This window comes from Microcaecilia unicolor, chromosome 11 (genome assembly GCF_901765095.1).
Source record: "Microcaecilia unicolor chromosome 11, aMicUni1.1, whole genome shotgun sequence".
NCBI lineage: Eukaryota > Metazoa > Chordata > Amphibia > Gymnophiona > Siphonopidae > Microcaecilia > Microcaecilia unicolor.
This window is the reverse complement of record NC_044041.1, coordinates 126,029,269-126,052,498: the sequence shown is the minus strand read 5'-3', so window position 1 is coordinate 126,052,498 and position 23,230 is coordinate 126,029,269. Positions and strand designations below refer to the sequence as shown.

At 43.8% G+C, this 23,230-nt stretch overlaps 1 protein-coding gene across 1 annotated transcript in view; it reads right to left on the bottom strand.

The window, feature by feature from the left end:
• The window catches only part of CDC42EP2 (CDC42 effector protein 2), a 53,412-nt gene extending 42,271 nt beyond the window's left edge, over positions 1 to 11,141 (bottom strand). The window contains exon 1 of the mRNA XM_030218010.1: positions 10,993 to 11,141. The gene's annotated coding sequence lies outside the window, so the exon portion shown is untranslated. The remainder of the gene's footprint in view (positions 1 to 10,992) is intronic.
• Between the last annotated feature and the right edge of the window lie 12,089 nt (positions 11,142 to 23,230).

Below are 23,230 nucleotides of genomic sequence, written 5' to 3'. Positions count from 1 at the left end.
ACTAAAGCTTAGTGTGCTCTAAAACTGCATGTCCTATTTTATATCTATGGGCCACCTGGCACTTAGCAAACACTAATGTCCATTAGAGCGCATTAATCTTTAGTAAAAAGAGTCCTTTAGAGATGTACTGGTGCCATATGTACTGATATTTCCCCTGTGCTCAGCAGGATTACATTTATTATCAGTGCTATCAGTCCCTCAGGGACATCTTGCATTGACACCAGCACCTGCTTTTCAAATGCAGCCCCTTGAATATGGTTTTTGGGGCCTGGGGCCCACAGCAGCATGACTCTCTCCTTTCTTGTTGTTGATTGTAATTCTTTTGTTTCATTTTCAGCTTTGTAATTCTGTTATTCACTTCTAACATGTACTTTTCTCTGCTAGCTCTGGCTAGATAATCTTTTAATCGGTGATATATCAAAGTGAAACAAACAAAACTAACAACAAATCACAGAATTGCATTATAGCAAAAAGCAAAGTTAATTTCAAAGTAAACTTTCATTTTCAGCTTTGTAATTCTGTTATTCACTTCTAGCATGTACTTTTCTCTACTAGCTCGTAAACTGCCTAGATAACCTTTTAATCGGTGATACAGTGGGGGAAATAAGTATTTGATCCCTTGCTGATTTTGTAAGTTTGCCCACTGACAAAGACATGAGCAGCCCATAATTGAAGGGTAGGTTATTGGTAACAGTGAGAGATAGCACATCACAAATTAAATCCGGAAAATCACATTGTGGAAAGTATATGAATTTATTTGCATTCTGCAGAGGGAAATAAGTATTTAATCCCTCTGGCAAACAAGACCTAATACTTGGTGGCAAAACCCTTGTTGGCAAGCACAGCGGTCAGACGTCTTCTGTAGTTGATGATGAGGTTTGCACACATGTCAGGAGGAATTTTGGTCCACTCCTCTTTGCAGATCATCTCTAAATCATTAAGAGTTCTGGGCTGTCGCTTGGCAACTCGCAGCTTCAGCTCCCTCCATAAGTTTTCAATGGGATTAAGGTCTGGTGACTGGCTAGGCCACTCCATGACCCTAATGTGCTTCTTCCTGAGCCACTCCTTTGTTGCCTTGGCTGTATGTTTTGGGTCATTGTCGTGCTGGAAGACCCAGCCACGACCCATTTTTAAGGCCCTGGCGGAGGGAAGGAGGTTGTCACTCAGAATTGTACGGTACATGGCCCCATCCATTCTCCCATTGATGCGGTGAAGTAGTCCTGTGCCCTTAGCAGAGAAACACCCCAAAACATAACATTTCCACCTCCACGCTTGACAGTGGGGACGGTGTTCTTTGGGTCATAGGCAGCATTTCTCTTCCTCCAAACACGGCGAGTTGAGTTCATGCCAAAGAGCTCAATTTTTGTCTCATCTGACCACAGCACCTTCTCCCAATCACTCTCGGCATCATCCAGGTGTTCACTGGCAAACTTCAGACGGGCCGTCACATGTGCCTTCCGGAGCAGGGGGACCTTGCGGGCACTGCAGGATTGCAATCCGTTATGTCGTAATGTGTTACCAATGGTTTTCGTGGTGACAGTGGTCCCAGCTGCCTTGAGATCATTGACAAGTTCCCCCCTTGTAGTTGTACGCTGATTTCTAACCTTCCTCATGATCAAGGATACCCACGAGGTGAGATTTTGCGTGGAGCCCCAGATCTTTGTCGATTGACAGTCATTTTGTACTTCTTCCATTTTCTTACTATGGCACCAACAGTTGTCTCCTTCTCGCCCAGCGTCTTACTGATGGTTTTGTAGCCCATTCCAGCCTTGTGCAGGTGTATGATCTTGTCCCTGACATCCTTAGACAGCTCCTTGCTCTTGGCCATTTTGTAGAGGTTAGAGTCTGACTGATTCACTGAGTCTGTGGACAGGTGTCTTTCATACAGGTGACCATTGCCGACAGCTGTCTGTCATGCAGGTACGAGTTGATTTGGAGCATCTACCTGGTCTGTAGGGGCCAGATCTCTTACTGGTGGTGGGGGATCAAATACTTATTTCCCTCTGCAGAATGCAAATAAATTCATATACTTTCCACAATGTGATTTTCCGGATTTAATTTGTGATGTGCTATCTCTCACTGTTACCAATAACCTACCCTTCAATTATGGGCTGCTCATGTCTTTGTCAGTGGGCAAACTTACAAAATCAGCAAGGGATCAAATACTTATTTCCCCCACTGTATATCAAGGTGAAACTTGACTAACAGCAAATCACAGTACTGCGTTATAGCAAAAAGGAAAGTAAACTTTACGTTAATTTTAGCTTCACCATAAAAAATGGAAGTTAACTGTCTCCATTTTGACTTTGGAAATCCTCTGTGTTGAGACAGAGAGGCCCTTGAACCAGAGAGCCCCCAAATCACCTGTCCTCAGTGAAGGATTAGCAATATTGGCCAATCCAGTGGGTCATCCTAGACCCAGGCTCCTCTATTTCTGCTGCCAGATTGCTCCCACAGTCCAAGATAGCAGCAGGAGGAGAGTCTGGGAGGAAGCTTCCTCAGATCACCTAAGTATTGCTAGTCCTTTAGAGGGAGGAGGGGCAGGTGATTTGGGGGCTCTCTGATCCGAGGGCCTTCCAGTGTAAGGGGTCCCATGGCTCTAGTGCTGTGGGTCTCCAATATAGGAAAGCCAGTTCAGTTCTAAGGAATCCTAATTTGGAGAGCCCAAGCTCATTTTTTTTTTTTTACTTCCCCATTTACTTTTATTGGTGTCAGTGGGAACCTGAAACTTTACTTTGCTTTCAAGAGGTGAAATTGCACTGCTACTGGGGTAGTAAAAAACTGAGCTAACCATTAACACACAGTTTGCTGCATCAGAAGAAATTCAAAATACAATCCACATGCATTTCCATGCTAATTGTGCTAGGGTCAGCAGGGTGGTTTACTTTCAGTTTAGTACTGATTTTTTTGTACCTTACAATTACTTCCAATATAACGCAGTGGTAACCAGAAATAAACTGATACACCGAGATTAGCTGAGTTTATTACATCAGACATTTCCACTTCTCATCTTCCCCTGAAGTTTATCTTGTCTAAGGAAATCTGAGTGAGGAATGGCCTGTTGATGGCTCCCAGCTGGGAAAACTGGCTACAGCACAGGTTATGAAAACCTGGGTGGGACGCTGTGAGATAATGCTGCAACTGGAAACCAAAAAGTGAAGACTAAAACTTCATTTTCCTGTCCTTTTCTCTCATTCCTGTTAATCTCTTTTAATTGGCTATCCTTGAACACAACATACACACAAAATTTTATTTTTGTTATATTTGTACTCCGCGCTTTCCCACTCATGGCAGGCTCTATGCAGCAGGCAATGGAGGGTTAGGTGACTTGCCCAGAGTCACAAGGAGCTGCCTGTGCCTGGAATCGAACTCAGTTCCTCAGGACCAAAGTCCACCACCCTAACCACTAGGCTACTCCTCCACAGCCTTAAATTATTGGTCACAGCTGTATGCTATTGGGGTGGAGGGGTGGAGAAGAATAAATTAATCCAGAAACTGAATGCTTAGTGGTTTAAGGTCAGACCCTTTTAACTCCCCCCCCCCCCCCCCCGACCCAATTTCAATTTTTCCCTGCATAGTCTCATTCTGGAAACCAAGGAGTAAGCACAACTGGTTACTTTAATTACACTGTTATTATTGAAAGTTTTACCTTGTCCTTGTTCTTATATTGTTATGATTTATTTATTTATTTCTTCTAATTCACTTGATTTTCTATCTTTAACATCTAATTTGCTTGATATTCTTATATACCTTAATTGTAATTCTTCTCTGTACTGTCATTCCGTTAATGGGTATCGCCATTGCAGCATAATGTAAGCCACATTGAGCCTGCAAATGTGTGGGAAAATGTGGGATACAAATGCAGCAAATAAATAAATAAATAAATAATTTTACACTGGGAAATATGTGAACTCACCCAAGCTTTGGAAAGAGGGCTTGAATACAGTGGCGTAGCCACAGGTGGGCCTGGGTGGGCCAAGGCCCACCTACTTTGGACTCAGGCCCACCCAAAACTGTGACACTCTTGCTGTGGCTGGTGGGGATCACCAAACCTTGCCAGCAGAAGATTTTCTTTCCTTGGGCAGCCAGTGCTCTTCCAAATGTCAGCCAGCAGCACTTGCCTTGAGCTGACGCTGAGACTGGCCCTTCTGCACATGATCAGTTTTCACACATGCAAAAACACTGAGCATGCACGGCCTACCAGCAGCAGCATCAGTTTGAAGCAAGTGCTGCCAGCTGCCGTTTGGAAGAGTGCTGGCTGCTCGATGAGGAGGAAATCGTCAGCTGGCACGGTTTGGGAATCCCTGCCAGCTCAAGTATTTAATATTTGGGGTTTGTGGGCAGGGAGGGGTGCAGAGAGGAGCAAACCCAAGGGGGGCCAAATTCCATGCCCACCCACCTTAGGCTCAGACCCACCCAAAACTGGCCATCTGGCTACACCCCTGCTTGAATAGTATTTGTAGAGAAATCATATACATATATGTACATACACACTTTTGCCTGTCACAGAGATATTAACAAGGGCAAAAACTGTCACTACATAAAACTGTACCCCACACCTCATGTCACTCTACTATACCGGATAATGTAACCCTCAAATTCTTCATGGGGGGTGTGAAATAAGATAATATCCATAAAATTAACAGAAGAGAATGTGAAATGATTGTTACATTTTGCAAACCTATCCTGCAAAATGATGAGGGAAGCACGTGTGAAAGACGTTTTATAACACAGCAGAGGGCTTGCATTACAAAGCAAAATTGCTTACCTGTAACCAGGTTCTCTGAAGATATAAGTTGAAAGATTAAAAAAAACTGGATTAGGTGACCATATTTGGTGCCAGAAGTCCTTGACTATCAACCAGGCCGATTCTGAAAACCTACTTCTGGCAGTAAGGCCAGTTAGCGTGGGAATAGTGCGCATATAAATCTGCGTGGAATGCACAAAGGGCTCTAGCACGGGAAAATGTGCGCAGCAGAGATGGCAGCAAATTGCATTTTAAAGTAGTCAAATGTATGTTATGATGTCATTTGCTATGCTTTCTCGATGCTCTGGGAACAGCGCACAAACCCTGCTCTTATCACTGGAAAAATTACACCATCTCAGCGCTGGAAGGTTTGAAGAGAGGATTTCTTTTGATTTCCAGTTTAAAATTTGCCAGTTTTGATTTCTTTTGGAAGCAGATGAAAGCCCGAGCAAGCCTGTAAGCGCCTGTACTGAGAAAGAAATGTGCGCTAGCCCAGGCAATCTGAAAGTGAAAGCACACATTGGCGCCTTGTTTTCTGTGCTTAAATATAAACCAAGTAAAAACAAAAAATTTTTTTAAAGGTTATATTTATTTAAGGGCGCAGAACAGTGGCGCTGATGTGTGCTCGAAGGTCAGGTTTGCGTGGCACATGTACACAAAAGCTGCACTTACCATGAAACTCTTCTACTCATGAACCAAGCATGTTCCTTCTCCTTGCTTTTACAGGGTGCATATTTATTTATTTATTTGGATTTTGCTCACACCTCTTTTAGTAGTAGCTGAGTTACATTCAGGTACACTGGATATTTCTTTGTCCCAGGAGGGCTCACAATCTAAGTTTGTACCTGAGGCAATGGAGGGTTAAGTGACTTGCCCAAGATCACAAGGAGCAGCAGTGGGATTTGAACTGGCTACCTCTGGATTGCAAGACCAGTGCTCTAACCACTAGGCCACTCCACTGATTTGAATATAATTTCCTTAGAGCACTGAAGAGCTATTTTTCTGCACTGTTCTGGAATGTGTGGTCACATGCAGCTGCCAGAATCTCAGTATTCTCTCTATCTAGCAGGTGGAAGGTTACAACGGTGTAGCTCTGAATTGACCGGATCCTTTCCCGGACCCCGGGAGTAGTAGCAACCTGGTTTTGGGGTTGAGGCGTATTACTGGGTACACCCGGTGGTGCTGGGTCCCTCCCTTTCCTCCCGCGTCAGTCCCACTATTCTCTGAGGCTTCAGAGGAGTGCTTGCTTTTCTTTCTACTACTCTTTCCTCTCCTGTCTGAAAGAAAAGAAAAGGACCAGAGGTAAGAGGCAGCGTTTTCCTTTAAAAAACAAAGTGAGTCAAGTTGGAACCGGTTCTTGGCAGTGTTATTTTTGGGGGGCTCTGCTGCGATTTTGTTAGCATTCTCCAGCTCAGCTCATGTCTAATCCCTCTGAGTATGGAAACCGGAGAGCGGCGTCCGGGGCATGCAACGTTTGTGCGCAGGGGTCAGCACAGGCCGAGCCACTTGAGTCATCCGAGTGGCCCACTCTTGAAGTAGCAGCAGTGATGGAGTCCTTTTCGGTGGGGAAGTCAGGTTCCTCAGGGATGTGTGCATCGGCAGCTGTGGTTTTTTCCCCTTATCAGCATACAGCACCACCGACTGTCTTGGGCTTTCAGAAGCCAATTAGTCTGCCAAATTCTTTTAAGTTGGAGCCTTTGGGGGATGCTACAGGAGCTTTATTATCAGACTGGCTCCCTTTTTCTCCAGAATTTGTTCTTTTAATGCACAAAGCTTTTTTGTTGAAAGGAACAGTGAACCCTCAGGGTTCTGCCGCCCGCTCTACTACTACTACTATTTAGCATTTCTATAGCGCTACAAGGCGTATGCAGCGCTGCACAAACATAGAAGAAAGACAGTCCCTGCTCAAAGAGCTTACAATCTAATAGACAAAAAATAAAGTAAGCAAATCAAATCAATTAATGTGTACAGGAAGGAGGACAGGAGGGTAGGTGGAGGCGAGTGGTTACAAGTGGTTACGAGTCAAAAGCAATGTTAACGAGGTGGACTTTCAGTCTAGATTTAAAGGTGGCCAAGGATGGGGCAAGACGTAGGGGCTCAGGAAGTTTATTCCAGGCATAGGGTGCAGCGAGACAGAAGGCGCGAAGTCTGGAGTTGGTAGTAGTGGAGAAGGGAACAGATAAGAAGGATTTATCCATGGAGCGGAGTGCACGGGAAGGGGTGTAGGGAAGGACGAGTGTGGAGAGATACTGGGGAGCAGCAGAGTGAGTACATTTATAGGTTAGTAGAAGAAGTTTGAACAGGATGCGAAAACGGATAGGGAGCCAGTGAAGCGACTTGAGGAGAGGGGTAGTATGAGTAAAGCGACCCTGGCGGAAGACGAGACGGGCAGCAGAGTTTTGAACCAATTGGAGAGGGGAGAAATGACTAAGTGGGAGGCCAGCAAGAAGCAGATTGCAGTAGTCTAAACGAGAGGTGACAAGGGTGTGGATGAGGGTTTTGGTAGAGTGCTCGGAAAGAAAGGGTCAGATTTTACGGATGTTGTAAAGAAAGAAACGACAGGTCTTGGCAATCTGCTGGATATGAGCAGAGAAGGAGAGAGAAGAGTCAAAGATGACCCCAAGGTTTCGAGCTGAGGAGACAGGGAGAATGAGAGAGCCATCAACAGAAATAGAAAATGGGGGGAGCGGGGAGGTGGGTTTGGGGGGGAAAATGAGAAGCTCGGTTTTGGCCATGTTTAATTTCAGGTGGCGTTGAGACATCCAGACAGCAATTTCAGGCAAGCACGCTAAAACTTTGGTTTGGATGCGAGATATCAGGGGTAGAAAGGTAGATTTGGGAGTCATCAGCATAGAGATGATAGAAAAAGCAATGGGATGAGATTAATGAACCAAGGGAAGAAGTGTAGATAGAAAAGAGGAGGGGACCAAGAACAGAACCCTGAGGTACGCAGACAGGCAGAGGGATAGAAGTAGAAAAGGATCCACCAGAGTGAACACTGAAGGTGCGGAGGGAGAGGTAGGAAGAGAACCAGGAAAGGACAGAGCCCTGGAATCCAAGTGAGGACAGGGTATCGATCTTCAGAGATCTCGTTCTCCCCCACCAGCACATTTACCTAAGAGGCAGCACTTGGAATGTCTTCAAGAGTCTGATAGGGCCTTTGGTGATTCGGAGGCTGCGGATGGCTCTCTCTCTGAAGCCTCCCTTTCTGCTGGCGTGGATCCTCTGGAAGAGGGGGAATTGCCACCAGATGAAGGGGATGACCCCACGGCAGCTAGACTGTTTAGAAAGGAAGAACTCCCGGAGCTTATTCTCCTTTCCCTTGAAGGGGATAGTGCTGGGCAGACTTATAAGGTCTGTGCCAGAGCCGGTGGTGGGAGGCGGGACTGGTGGTTGGGAGGCGGGGATAGTGCTGGGCAGACTTGTATGATCTGTGCCCTGAAGAGGACAGGTACAAATCAAGGTAGGGTATACACAAAAAGTAGCACATAAGAGCATATCTTGTTGGGCAGACTGGATGGACCGTGCAGGTCTTTTTCTGCCATCATCTACTATGTTACTATGTTTACTATGTTACTATGTATAGGGTGTGTGCTGTTGGAACTGTTATGGTGGTATCGGGTGTGTGCTATTGGCTCTACCATGGGATTTCTGAGAATCAGCCTACTAGTTTGGCAGTACTTGTGCTGCCAAAAACCCATGGTGTTCCTCAGCTCTATATAATAGCTTTGATTGGGAGGAGGGGAGAAAGAGACTAGGCAACTGGCAAACTGTTGTCCTCATAAAACAACCACTACAATCAGGAGGGATCTCTGCATCTTATCTTCCTGGACTTATCAACTGCTTGCTATGCTGTTAATCACTGTCTGCTCAGTGACACTTCCCTCACTTGCATTTTGGGACTGTGCTGTCTCTTTAGTCTTTTCCAACCTCCCCAATCACAATTTTAGTGGACCCTCTTCCACCAGGACTGTGGTTCACCTCAGGGCTTTCTCCTCTCTGCACTTGGTCCATTTGTCCTCTTGTTGCCTCCTGCTTTCAGTATCAAATTGCTGATCACTTCCACATCCTACTGCTCTGAAAATTTCACAACAATCAGTCCCTAATCTTAGGCAGAGCATCTCTTTCCTATTTGCTTTTTCTGTACATTACACTATCATCCTCCCAGTCCGAGGAATTTTGGGGTCATCTTCAACCATCTTTCTCTACATCCAAAACATTGCTGAAGACATGCTATTTCTTTCTGTGTATCACCAAAATCTGTCCCTTCCTTTCTGAAGGTTTATTTATTTATTTATTGCATTTGAATCCCACATTTTCCCACCTCTTTTCAGGCTCAATGTGGCTTACAAGTACATCATGAGTAATGGAAATATATCAGAAAATAGACATTTAGTGTTACAGCAGGATTTTGGGTTCTACCAAGATGTTTTTCTTTCTTTCTCATATATGGGCTGCTAGTCAAAAAGCTATCAAAGTGCATTCAGGAACAGTACGTATTTTTCTGTCCTGGAAGGGCTCACAATCTGATGGTCAGAAGAACTCCAGTGGTAAAGCTGACAGTACAGAACCCATATCGCCAGAACAACATAGAAATGAAGTTCGCCAATGCTCAAAGGAAATGGTATTCAAATTATATGCGCACTGTAAAAGCCAAAACAAGGAGGGGAATGTGCTTGGAGCATGCACAGAAGTTTTGCTGTAAGCTCAGCTCTTGTGTGTGTGCACCAGGCCAACCTGAAAGTGAAGCACATAGCTCCTGTTTTCTGCACCTTTCAGTATAAGCTTTTCATTTTTTGTTTAAATACTTGGAAGGCTTATATTTAAGTGTAGGAAACAGGCGCCAATGTGTGCTTTTACTTTTGAGTTTACTCTGACTTGCATACATTCGTCTCTCATTACCAGCACTTAGGGCTTGAACGGGCTTCCTTCTGCGACTGCTTCCAAATTAAATAAAAACAGGCAGATTTTGCAGAAAGGCTCATGAGAAACCCTCTTCAGACACCTTAATGCCTGCTCTGAGCTAGTGTTAGCTCTTCAGTTGTAAGCGCGGGTTTGTTTTGTGCACTGTTCTCTGAGCATTGGGTGGGAATAGGAAATGGCCTCATTAATATCCGTTTGACTACATTTGTGTGCTATTTGCACTAATTTTTGGTGTGCACATTGTCTCCCCGTGCTAGAGCCCTCTGATCATTCTGCACTAACACCGGCACTAGTCCTGCACTAATCACTTCTAGCATCGGTATTACATTTTGAGCATTGGCTCATGAATTTGCACTTGAGGCACTAGAGGGTTAAGTGGCTTGCCCCAAATTATAAGGAGCTGCAGGTGATTAGAACTGTGTTCCCCTTGTTCTCAGCCAGCTGCTCCTTCACTCCATTAATCCATATTCAACTCTTTCTCTGCATAGATCACAAGTGCCCCATTTATTGCAATCTATCTGAAATTCATCTGTATAATTTATCTTCATCCAGTGCCAGTATCACCCTTTCCTCAAGCACTAGATCAGTTCTCCATCCACTTCTCTTACCCACCTACTAATAAAGTCACTGTGCAGCTCCTGAATTACCTATGTTCTCTTGCCTAACCTCCACTCCTCCTTGTGACGTCCATCCGTGGGGTAAGCACTTTATCTGTGCTGGTGTCCTCCATCCTTGGCTTCCACCTGGTTGCATCCTACACTGGGAAGAGATTTCCTGGGGGTGTACCATGCTGCCCTACGGTATCAGTCATGTTCAAATAATCTAAACCTCACCTTTTTCACGCTGCTCTTATCTTTTAAACCCTGGCTCTCCATAATCATAGCCTTGTTGATTTTAACCATTTTGTTATTAAATGCATTTCCCCCTCGATATCTTGACCTGCTTGTATGCTCTACAGAGCAGAACTGTCTCTTCCGTATACTGGTAGCACCACGTATGACTGGGAGTATTATGACAACAAATGGGAAAGGAACCAAAAGGGGATTCATGAAGGGGTGGGGCACAGTGGGGGGAAGGTCGCTTATCGCCATCCTATCTGCATTTCATAATTAGATACCATGAGACCCCACAACGGAGCACAAAACACCATGCTTCTAGGGAATCTGAAGTCGGAACACAGGTATAGGGAGTCTGCAGAACTAGGGAGAGGACAAATAACAGACAATAACCCCTACCCCCCTCCAACTCCCCTCTGCTGCTGCTACAGATGACTCAACTGCTTAAGCGCAGGCTGTGGGGCGCACCCACCTCCTAATACTCACCCGAGTTCAGCGCCGGGTGGAGGTGGATAGGAAGGTGTGTTTGGAGTCTAATTGTGCACCTCTTGTCCACCCATCACACATGCAAACCCCAAGAAACGAACCAAAAAACCACAGCCTTCATCAGAACCACCATTACCCCTCCTGAGCGGGTCCCCTCTCCCGCCGCAACCCTCATCTGCCCTGCCCTGCCCAGCGCCCCACCCCGCCCGCAACTCAGCCAATCAGCCCCCTCCAACTATCTTTCTCCCGGCCACACTAAGCCATTCCGGAGGCAGTTTACAACTCACTCACTCCCCCCTCCCTCTCTTTTTGTTTGTTTTAAATAGTCGAGTGAGGGGGGAGCGGAGTTTTTTTTTTTTTTTTAAGGAGGTGTGGCCAGCATGCTCAGAAGGAAGCCTTAATTAGACATGACGTTTTACGCGACAGCTTTGGAAAGCGAGTAGAGGAAATCAGAAGTACAAGAAAGGCTATAGGAGCCAACTTTTCAAAATTATTGGGGGTGCTAAGCCTAATGGAAATAACCCCTCCCTGGACGCATACAAGGAATGTTCTCAATATTGGGGGTGCTCAAGCACCCGCAGCACCCACAGAGTCAGCTCCAATGCAGGTGTAACTACAGGGTAAATAAAGGCAAGCCTGCTACCCAGCAGCCTGACCGGCACCAAACTTATGCTTAGAACTCGGCACTATCTGATACAGCGTTCAATCAATATAGTGGGAGCAGAGCTGAAAAATAGCTCCCCAATGCTCAACTGTAAAAAGATGCAAATGATATGCACCAGGGGCAGACTGAGAGTACTCTGGGCTACCCCCTCCCCCCGGGGCACTGCGACTGCAAAAGCCCCCCCCCCCCATAATGCTGCCACCACCACCAGTACCCCCAAACCACCATGCTGCCTCCCTCCCTACTTTGAAGGGCCCTGGTGGTGGTCTAGCGGCTGTGGCTTATTCGGGGGCAGAAAATAAATCCCCTCTTTCCTGCCCACCCACTGCCTTTACTCTACCCGGCGCAGTTCCGTGTTTACAAAATGGCTGCCAATACTTCCCACCTTGGCAGGCATTTTGCAAACACAGCAGTGCAACCAGGAAGAATAGTGACAGCAGCCACTAGACAGACCACCAGGGCCACGTGGGGGCTTGTAGTGTGCAGCGGCGGCAGCCAGGCTTCCTTCTGCTTTCAAATTAAATAAAAATTGGTAGCTTTTAAAGGATGTGGGAAATCTTCTCTTCAAACAACCCAACGCATGCTCTGAGCTAGCATTAGGTTTTCAGCAGTAAGGGTGGCTTTGTTTTGTGGGCTGTTCTCTGAGTATAGTAACATATAGTATACAACAGCAGATAAAAACCCGTATGGTCCATCCAATCTGCCCAAGAGAAGAGAAAAAATATCCGCCAGAAGGCGGAGAACTCTAGACGGCCCACGGACAACAACAAGAAATGAAATAAAAGTGGGAGGACGACCAAGGATTCCAAAGACTTAATGCCGAATGCTTTTGAGAACTATTTGATGAAGGCAAATCCTCAACACAGGGAGGTCTTTAGAAAGACCGTTGTGAAGGTGAGCGTGCTTCAAGATAAACTCATTACATATGGCATGTGATAGTTCATATATATACCTGATCTTGATTTGTCCTTGCCATACACCATAGAAGTCTGCCTGGAACTGTCCTTGTTCTAAAATAGGAGATGACCTGATTAACATCCGTTTGACTACATTTACATGCTATTTGCACTAATCTTTGGTGTGCACATTGGGGTCCTTTTACAAAAGCACACTGAAAAATGGATTGCAGTAGTGTAGGCATGGGTTTTGGGCACGCAGCGATCCATTTTTTAGCTTGCCTGTACAAAAGGCCTTTTTAACATTTTTGCCGAAAATGGATATGCAGCCAAATGAGAATTGCCACGCATTCACTTTGGGTCTGAGATTTTACAGCCAGCCATTGACCTAGCGGTACACAGTAACTAGGTGGTAATGACCTAAACATGCCAAATGCCACTTGGCGGGCATGTTACGCACACCCGAAAATAACAAATATTTTTCAGACGTGCGTATCGGACACGCGCCAAAAATGAAATTACCGCAAGACCTAGTCAGTAGTTGGGCGGTAACTCCATTTTGGCGCTAGAGCCCTCTCAGCATTCTGTGCTCACTAATGCCACCTATAGTGCCAGCGTTGTTTACCATCCCATTGTATTGCAGCAGCCATTGGTGCCAACATTTCAAAAAGATTAGAGATGCTAAACAAAACACAAATTATCCCTGCTTGGGTACAATGAAGGGACTTGCTTAAAATTTGGGATGTTCAGCACCCACCAAAGGCTCCATATGACAGCAGCCCAAGTTTGAATTGTAGGCTTCAGGGAGAAATAAACTACAGCAGTTAGACTGCTTTCATCTCCATTCAATCGACAGTTGAGAGTCCAACAAATGCACTATTACACCTCAATATGTAAAAAAGTAATAACAGTAATGCTTCAAGTCTATGTTCACCTAAAGCTTCCAATAGGAAGAATAATCACAATCTGATATCAACTAAGATTATATTGAAGCTGAATGCAATTTGGCTTTGGTCAATTTCCTGAAGGGTAGAACAAAACATTTAAAATTGTGCCTTTATCAGATCTCTCCTTGCTACTGATCATCTTTTTTTTTTTTTTTGCACACTTATTTGCCTGAGGCTCCCTCATATGTCTCTCATTTCTCTCCCTTGTATTAAACTCAATTCCCTGGCCCTGAAGTAAGCTGAGTTTTATTTCCAAGGTAACCATAATATGCAAATTAACATGATACTCAGCCCAACAGTATGCATATTAAACCTAATGAATATATCAATTACGGATAGTCTGAAAACAGACAAATTTCAAGTGTAAAGGGGAAAAGGATAGTGATAGGAGTATACTACCGTCCACCTAGCCAGGATGAACAACAATGTGGGAATGTTAACAGAAATTAGGGAGGCTAGCAAACTGAGAAACACAATAATAATGTGCAAGGTACTTTATTTATGTATTTGTTGCATTTTTACCCCACATTTTCCCACCTCTTTGCAGGCTCAATGTGGCTTACATAGTACCATGAGGTGTTAGCCACCTCCAGTGATGAAACAAATACAGAGTGATGTTGTTACAGAACATTAGAGAATCAAGAGACGAAGAGTGATATATTGTTCATTGCAGGTTATGGCTTCGTTGTGTTGCTGAGTTCAGTTGCTTAAGTTGGATCAGTAGGGTATGCCTTTTTGAACAGATCGGTCTTTAGTGATTTCCGGAAATTGAGGTGATCCTGCATTGTCTTTATGGCTTTCGGTAATTCGTTCCATAGTTGCATGCTTATATAGGAGAAGCTGGATCCGTAAATTGATTTGTACTTGAGTCCCTTGCAGCTAGGGTAGTGAAGATTTAGGTATGTTCGTGATGTTCTAATTGTGTTTCTGGTTGGTAGGTCTATGAGATCAGCCATATAACTCGGGGCATCGCCCTAGATAATCTTGTGGACCAGGGTGCAGATTTTGAAAGTAATACGTTCTTTGATTGGGAGCTAATGCAGTTTTTCTCGTAGGGGTTTGGCGCTGTTGAATCGGGATTTACCAAATATAAGCCTGGCTGCTGTGTTTTGAGCAGTCTGTAGTTTCTTTATGAGTAGTTCTTTACATCCTGCATACAGTCCATTGCAATAGTCAGCATGGCTTAATACCATTGATTGTATCAGGTTGCAGAAAGTTACCCTCGGGAAGAATGGTTTCACGCATTTAAGTTTCCACATTGAGTAGAACATTTTCTTGATCGTAGAGTTAACTTAGGTCTTGAGTGTGAGGTTACGGTCAATTGTGACACCAAGGATTTTCAGGCTGAGACGGGAAGGGCGTAGTCCGGGGTGACTAAGTTTGTGGGTATATTCGTGTTGTGTTGGGATGAAAGGATGAGGCAGTGTGTTTTTTCTGTATTGCGTTTTAGTTGGAATGCGTTTGGCCATGAGTTCACGATGTGGAAGCCGAGGTTAATTTCATTGGTGATTTTTGTTAGATCATGTTTGAAAGGGATGTATATTGTGACATCGTCTGCATAGATGAATGGGTTAAGGCCCTGAGTGGATAAGGACTTGGCTAATGGGGTCATCATTAGGTTGAAAAGGATTGTGATAGTGGTGATCCTTGAGGTACTCTGTAATCTGCCTTCCAGGGTGATGATATGGGTGAGTTCACTTTCACTTGGTAGGTTCTGGTGGTTAGGAAACCCTTAATCCAGCTAAGTATGGTTCCGCCGATCCCGAAGTAGTCTAGGAGTCTGAGCAGTATACTATGGTTCACCATGTCGAATGCACTGGGCATGTCGAATTGGAGGAGAAGTATACTTTTGCCTGTTGCGATTTCCTGTTTGAATTTGGCCAGGAGGGTGGTTAGCACTGTTTCAGTGCTGTGGCGGGGTCGGAATCCTGATTGTGATTCATGTAGTATTGAGAAATTGTGTATGTAGTCGGTCAGTTGTTTGGTTACCATACTTTGCATCAACTTGACTGCTAGTGGGATGGATGCTACTGGGCGGTAATTGGTGAAGTTGTTTGTTTTCTTTTTGGTATCTTTTGGTAAGGGGGTGAATAGAATGTTGCCATTCTCCTTTGGGAAGAGGCCTTGTTGGAGCTTGAAGTTTATGTGGGATGTGATATCTGTTACGAAGCGCGCGGGGGCGGATTTTAAAAGGTGACTGGAACAGGTCAAATGCCTTTTGAAAATCCAGATACACAATAGCATCAGAGTTGTCTTGATGAGCATTTATATACAAAATGATGATTCTTTGAGGTTTTCCTTCTTTTGGGTGTATTTAAACACAAAGTAAAATCATCATTCTTGGGGGAAGAATGAGGTGGGAATTTCTCTAACATCCACAGTGCATGTTCTTCCATGTCTGTGATTTGATGTCATTGACCTTCCCATTCAAACACCAGTGCAAAAGGAAATCACCAGTTATATTTAATTCCTCAGGAGCTGTGTCAGTGGTCTGAAACATTTAGAAGTTTGTAAAGTATATTGTGAAAAGTCAAAGAAAAGTTTTAGTTCTGCACCCTGAAAAATAATGGAGTCTTGATTGCAAATATGTGACATCGAAATCTGTTTATCCTGGAGGTAATGAAAGCAAATTATAATTGCTCTAGGATGCAAAAGGTTCTTGGCAGTGAAGATAGATATCTGATGAACCCTTTCAATTTATCAATGGAGGAGTGTATTTGGCTTCTGGAGCAACAGTGTATGTAGTGATCATGTATTAGTTGAAACAAGTTCTCATTTTCTTTTTCAGGGATGCCCAAAATATTAACATTACAATGTCTTTGTCAGTTTTCCATGTCATCCTGCTTTTCTGCGATTTCGTTATTAACAGATTCCATCACTGTTCCCCAATACTGATTTCATTGTGGGAGACCAGCTCATCCAGTGATAGATGTTCATTCTTAAGATCTTTGATCGCTGATGACATATCCAACCTGAAGGATTTTATTTCACCCATTAGTCTAGAATGTTAGCTTTAGTAACTGGAGCAAAGTATTTTGAGAAGACCGCATTTCTCTCTGAGAAGATACAAAAGCAGCTGGTTCTGCTAATTGCGACTGCGTGAAAGTTTGCTTGCAACTGAAGCAGAATTAGCTTTCCCTTCCATATTTTTTAAGGAGGCAAACGAGAAAAAAAACCCTGTAGATACAATAGTTGAATGACTATCAAAAAAGATGAAACAGATATAATCTGCTTAATGCAGATGGTTGTAATTGTTCAGCTATTTGTCCATGTAGTGCTGAGTTTTGAGGGCTAGTATGACTATGGAGCCCAAATCAGTTACTTATGATCACCAGTGAGACTACCAGTCCTGAATAAGCAGGCCCTCAGAGCATTGGTGGGAGGGGGAGAGAACAATGATGCAGCAAACAGAAAGGAGTAGCTCTTAGCAATTAACTCACAGCCAGGTTTTAAAGAAGTGAGCCTTTAATGTGTGAAATGATTGTCAGATGGCTTGAGTTCCTACCTCAGAGAAAAGCAGTGCTTCAAAGTAGTTAGACCATAAGGCACAAAACGTTTGCAGCTCTGGTGACAACGCAGAACTGGCCCACACAATTCAAGACTGCCGTTATCAAGTAAAGGCCACAAGAACTTCAAAAATTTTTTGAGTGCAACAATCACAGAGTTCTAAAAAAAATAAAGATAACATATGAAAAAAAAAATATAAAAAAAGGCGCATTCCAGTTACACAAGAGTATATTTATATGTGCTGAATGTAGGGAGAGAGGATGAATTAAGTGGCCATTTTGCTGGCTCACAAGCTCCTCCCCCAAGAAATAATTTTGATATATTCTGATCAAAAACAAAAGAGCAAGCAAAGTAATCTAAGCATTGAAGAGCCAGTACTGCCCTGGAAGCACAGGATACCAAGATGATTGGATTCAAGTCACAATGAGCAACACACATTTTGCACAGCAGATCTGTACAAGTGCCAGTACTTTGAAGTTGTTGATAATACACGACTGCTTTGTATGATAGATTTCACAAAGAAAACTTGTATTTACCTATGCAAATAGAGAAATGTGTGATTAGGGAAGAAGCAGGATAAAGTTTATTTTAGTTCAGTGGAAGTGAAGTTGACAGTAGTGCATTAAGTTCCCCACACAACAAGATGCTTGAGAATCCCTCAGCAGCATGAAATCAGTTGACACATTACTATGACTGCATTCACTAATTCAGTTGGTTTGGATGTCTGAGCAAATATCAAGCACATGGAAGGGGCCATTATAGTCCTCATCTTCAAGAAAGGAGACAGCCATGATTGCAAAATCTACTACAGGATCAGTCTAATCTAATCACTGGACAAGTAGTAATTCATATAACTCAACAGTGATTACAAAACCAAAGAGAAAGAAGTGAGTAAAAAAACAAACAAGATATTATGAATTATTTTTTATTTTTTAAATTTTAGGATATTATGAATTATGAGGAAAAGAAGGAAAATAAGACCAATATTATTATAATACCTCTTTATTGCTCCATGGTGCGAACTCACCTTGAGTACTGTGTTCAGTTCTGGTCACCATATCTCAAAAAAGATGTACCAGAATTAGAACAGGTTCAAAGAAGTGTGACCAAATGATAAAAGGAATGGAACTCCTTTCATACGAGTAAAGGCTAAAGAGGTTAGGGCTATTCAGCTTGGAAAAGAGATGGCTGAGGGGGGATAAGATTGAGGTCTACAAAATTCTGAGTGGTGTAGAATGGGTAAAAGTGAATTGATTTTTGACTCTTTCAAAGAGTGCAAAGACTAGGGGACCCTCAATGAATTTACATGGAAATACTTTTAAAACAAATAGGAGGATATATATTTTCACTCAATGAACAGTTAAGCTCTGGAACTTGTTGCTAGAGGATGTGGTAACAGCGGGTTAGCATTATCTGGGTTTTAGAAAAAGTTTGGACAAATTCCTAGAGGAAAAGTCCATAGTCTGCTATTGAGATAGACATGGGGAAGGCACAACTTGCCCTGGGATCTGTAGAATGGAATGTTGCTTGTGACCTGGTTTGGTCACTGTTGGAAGCAGGATATTGGGCTAGATAGACCATTGGTCTGACCCAGTATGGCTATTATTTTGTCAGGCTGTCCATAAGAACAGAAAAGATGAGAGGCATTGATCTGCAGATGCAGAACAGATAGAGAGCAGACCAAGTGATGAAAGCAGCAAAGTATGGGCTTCTTTTTCTAAGCAGCGGTAAGCCTAATTGCCACTTAAATTGCTCAGACATCGCTAATAGTGCTGGAAAATTCCATGTATTCCAGTGACCATTTTGTGCATTCCAATGACGTCATCAGTATCAGGGCACATCAAGGAAGCCACTGGGAACCTATTTCTATGGTCAAAACACTCACTGAACACAAGATTTCAATAAGCAAGCCTATAAAATGATAACAGCTGATGGGAAAAAAAATATTGATTTCCATAATAAAAGGAGTCTTTTAGGGGCCCTTTTACTAAGCTGCGTAGTCGCCTACATTCGCCAATTTGGAACTATCACCCGGCTACCGCATGACCTGGGCGTCCTTCTGGCACGCTGCGCTAACTGGGCAGTAATCTGCAGTGTACACGTGCTGACGATTGCTGCCCGGTTAACACGTGAGACTTTATTGCTAAGTCAATGGGTGGCAGTAAGGTCTCAGGCCCAAAATGGACATGTGCCAATTGTTATTTTGCCGCACGTCCATTTTCGGCCAAAAAGAGAGGCCTTTTTTGCAGGTGCGCTGAAAAATGGACCTGTGCATGTTCAATACACGCATCTAAACCAGCGCAGGCCATTTTTCAGTGCACATTAGTAAAAGGACCCCTTAGTAATCTGCAGTAGCATTTTTAGCTCGCGTTGGAAAATGCTAAGACACCCATAGGAATATAATGGGCATCTTGGCATTTACCACCTAAAAACATTACTGCGGCGACCCTCAAAATGTTTAAAGCAATATACATGCAATGAAAGCCACAACTTGTTATACAAATATAAATAGTGGATGACAAATAATAAATATCAATCTAAAGGAGCCAATGGCTGATAAAAACTGAAATATTAAAATTTTATACATTAAACTGAAATTTATATAATAGATAAATAAGTAACATATTGAAACCATAATCTACCTATATAGCAATTACTGATCTTAAAATTTAAAAACTAAAAACTAATCATAAGACAATAAATAATACTCTAAAACAGCCATTGAATGATTACAAACCAGTATTAAATTATCAAATCAAGTAAAAATATCATACATATAAGTAGCACATATGAATATCCTGTATAAAATGTTGTTAGTATTAAATAACACAAGATTAAGTTGTACATAAAACAAAACTTCCAACTTTACATCAAAATCATCTATTCCCCACAAGTTAGAACATCTATCCTATATAATAAAAAGCACCTCCAACGTTCTGAAGCTGACTCCGTGAAAGTGAAGCCTTGAAGCATTCGTGCTCCTGCTGTATCCATCTCCTGAATTGACGTCACGTACTTCCAGGTTCGTCACAAACAGCAGTGACCAATCACTGGAAGGGAACGCTGCAGAGTTGCCAGGCCACAGAACGCGACATCACACGTATGAGGGTGACGTCGTCCCTCCCTTCCTCCCTCCCTCCCAGTTCCAGCACCCCTCCCTCTGAATTTTAGAAGTCATCTTCACTTATGAAGTCGGGTTTACGGCGGCCGGCAGCAGTGGTAAAAGGCGTGCAGGCTCGGCCCTTCTCTCTCTCTCAGCTCTGGTCCCGCCACAATTTCCTGTATCCGCAAGGGAAACAGTAATAGACGCTATCTTCAAAAATTATTATCAACACCTTTTTGCGGCAGAAGACTTGGAAGGCTTAGACTCAGGTACATACTTAGAGAGCCCACTCCTCCCTAAAATTTCACAGACACAGGCCAACTGCCTGAATCACCCTATTGAAGAGGATTATTATTATTATTAGCAATAGGCAATTACAGCAGTAAAAAATATTCGAAAACAATACAAAGTATGACATAGTACACTAGCAATGTCAACACAATACGTAATAGAACATTATAATTGGTAGTGAAGGGTAAGGCAAAGTTGTAACATATAGATGGGTAAGCAAGTAGGCAGAATTAGAAAGTAAGGTGACTGATTTGAAGAAAGTTGCACATGGAGGAGTGGATAAACATGTCCCACTGCAGTATGTGCAGCCCGAGTCACTCCTTATGTGTGTGAGTGAGACTAACAAGTTAGTTACTTCTTCCATTAAAGGCTTGGTTGAAGAGCCAAGCTTTCACTTGCTTCCTGAAGTAGAGATAGTCTTGTGTTAAGCAGAGCCTTTCAGGCAATGCATTCCAGAGTGTGGGGGCTACTCCGGAGAAAGCTCCCTTGCGGGTATCACATCATGTAATGTCTTTTGGAGAGGGTGTAGTTAGTGAAAGTCCTTGGGGAGGACCTTAGTGTCCTTGGCGGTGTGTGGAGGATCATCCTATTCTTCAGATCTTTTTCTTGAGTGTTGACTCCTAAGGTGGACCCTAGCATCATATAACTATGATTTGGATTATTCTTTCCAATGTGCATCACTTTGCATTTGTCCATTAAATTTCATCTTCCAAATGTCATTATAGAGTAGAATGTCACTGCACAGAATTGGGGCTCCTAAAAGAAATGCCCACTTAGAGGGTGAAGAATCAACTGAAACCAAAGTTAATCCTGGCCCACTTATAACCATTTACACTAATATAGTAAATGCAATACTCAAGACTAAATGTCTCTAGTTGTCACGATTGTCGACATCCATGCCTTGCTCTTCAGTGCCCTGCTCCATCTAGACCCATTATTAGATTTACCTGCAGTTCTAGACAGTGAACTGTGGGGTCACTGTAGAGTGGTGGTGGAGGCCAAGCTGGTGATGTAATCAGTGCTGAGCCCTTCTTAAACTGGCCTCTCTGCATACACTCAGTGTTCTGGCAATAATTCCTGATTGAGCTCAGTCCTGCCTGATGCTCTGCTAGTTCCATCTGCTGTTTCTTTGTCAGGCTGTGGCCTGAAGCATTGCTGCAGCTTTCTTCTTCTTGCTCTATTCCAGTGAAGCCTGCTTCCAAGCCTTGGAGTCCTGAGAGTTTCTTGCCCTTCAGCTGAGTCCCCAGTGAGTCCCTGGCTGCAGTGAGTAGGCTCTGTGTTGAGTTTTGGACTGTGTGTGATGGGACGGCATGGCTGTGCTTGAAGCGCGGAGGGATCCTCATGGGCTGTTCCTGGTTCCTGTTTGCTGCGCTGTGCCTGTGTGTGTCTTTTGCCCTGGGAGCATTTGGCTGGGGCATTTCAGAGACTATTACTGACCTGCCTGCCCTGGGAGCATTGGCTCAGGCATTGCTTTGCTCAAACCCTTTTGCCCTGGGAGCATTGGCTTGGGCATTGTTTGCTAAACCTTGTTTGCCCTGGGAGCATTGGCTCAGGCATTGCTTTGTTTAAACCAGGTTGCCCTGGGAGCATTCGGCTCGGGCGCCTCTGTGAATGTTTTCTTCTTTGCCTTCAGTGAGCGGAGTGGACCGTTCAAGTTCCCTACCTGCGGTGACTATTTTAAGTTCCTTTGCTTTGCTGCTACTCATCTCCTGCTTCTGAGACAGCTTGCCATGGAGGTCCCGCGGCTTACGTGAGAGTCCTGACAGAATGAACCTTTATCTGACTGCCAGCGGTCTCACCGCTTCCAGTGAAGTGCTACTGCTTTCCATTGCCTGCCAGGGTGGGCCTTTGCTTAGTCTCTTGTGTTTGCTTTCCTTGTACAGCTAGGCTGTCTTACCCTTTGCCAATATTGTATGCTTGATGTTTTGCTTTAGCTAGTGTTAGGATGTGCAGCTAGGCTGCTTATTGTCTTCTCTTCTCTTACGTTATTGCTGAGCCGTTTGTTTGCCCTTTGCCTTGTGTTCCTTTTGCTGCCATTAAAGCTACCTTAGTTCACCTCCACTTGCAATCCAGTCCAGTTCTTTCGGATACTCTTGTCTCTACAGGACTCCGTCTACCCAGAGGTGGTTGAGTGATTCTCATGCAGCCACCCCTGGGCCAAGGGCTCACAAATGTCACTGTGTATGGTAAGAAAGGTGTCAGGAGCTAGGATTAGAGGGGACTACTGTGACATTTGCTGGGTGGGTTCTGGACTAGTCAGAAGGGATTCAAGGAAAAGAAATTAGCAGGTAAGATCTAATTCATCCTTCCTCTTCATTCTTCCAGATCCGTATAGACACATCAAAAGTACCAAAGCAGTATCTAATAAGGGAGGAGCCTAAACAAGCTTATCTCTACTATTGCTTGCCCCAAAGACCATGTCCTGCCTAACCTAAACATCCAGTTGCAATGCTGAACAATGGCATGCAATGAAGACTAAATTGCTGCTCTGCAAATCTCCTGTAGCAGAACTAAACTAAACTCTACCCAAAATGAAGCCTGCAATTTTGTCAAGGGCACATGAATCGGGAGTTGAAAAAGAAGGTCCTTTGCTTCCGGAAATGGCAACAGAGTTCCCACCTTTAGCCTTATAAGATCCCCATACCACAGCTACCTGTAATAATCCAGAGCCACCAATGCTACCAGACCTTGGTGATGCTTCATTCTCTGGATCACTCTGCCTACCAGGGGCCACAGGGAAACAGATAAAGAAGATTTTCCTGAGGCCACATCCATACCACAGTATTTATATCAGCCAAGCCCTGCTCACTGCTATGGCTAAAGAACCTGG